Source organism: Panthera onca, chromosome B1, assembly GCF_046562875.1.
Source record: "Panthera onca isolate mPanOnc1 chromosome B1, mPanOnc1 haplotype 2, whole genome shotgun sequence".
Lineage (NCBI taxonomy): Eukaryota > Metazoa > Chordata > Mammalia > Carnivora > Felidae > Panthera > Panthera onca.
In genome coordinates this window covers 20,162,247-20,163,111 of record NC_138342.1, presented here as the reverse complement: position 1 = coordinate 20,163,111, position 865 = coordinate 20,162,247, and positions in this window count along the sequence as shown.

Genomic DNA, 865 nt, shown 5'->3' with positions numbered 1-865 from the left:
CTGAATCCCATCCCTGCCCAGCCATTTACTCCACCACCAGCCATTTACTGATGTTTCCCGGGTCTCAGTTTCCTCATCAGTGAATTGGGGATATGAATGGGACCAGCCTCAAACAGTTAGGGGATGAAATGCACAGTGCCTAGGATGTGTCAGGCCCCCAATCTCTACTCATCTCCGTCCTTTAATTGGGGTGGGTGCGGTGCCAGTGAGCACGCTGAGCGAGGGAAAACTTTGGGAGGCATGTATCTGTGTAGCAAGCAGGAGGCAGGCCGCCGAGCAGCAAGGGGCGTGCACTGCTGTAGCAGCTTTTCTGCTCTAGGTGCCTTCCCCAGGGAAAGGTGGCGGGCTTCAGTCCCCCCCCCCCCCCCCCCCCGATGCTGCGGGAACGCGCGCCCGACCCCAGTGCCCCGCCGCGAAAGAAGAGCAAAATCATCCCTGCCGAACTCCATGGTAGCATTCACTTCATTTCTTCTCTTAAAAATTAATAAAGGCTGCTCAAAATTCTGTGCTCTTCAAAGCACCCAGCAATGAAGCCAGTTCCCCAGGTCCTAGTTTTTTTTTTTTTTTTTTTGGCCTCACACTTTGTCCCAGCTGAAAGAAGCCCAGTGCCTCCCCCAAATCATTTGGAGCCCTAGGAGGGACAGCAGCGGGGGGTGGGGGGGGGGGAATATGAGCCCCAGCCCCTCAGTCGGGCCCCCGGGGGAGGAGGGGGGGGCCGTCTCCGGCCAGGGCGGCCCCTCCCCCAAGGTCACCCAACTTTTCCCCGGGCCCGCGGCTCCCGGGGAGGGTCGGGAGGGTCCGGGCGGGGCGCGGCGGGGGCGGGCACCCGCCCCGCATTATTCATTGGCCAGAGCGGGCTGCGGGC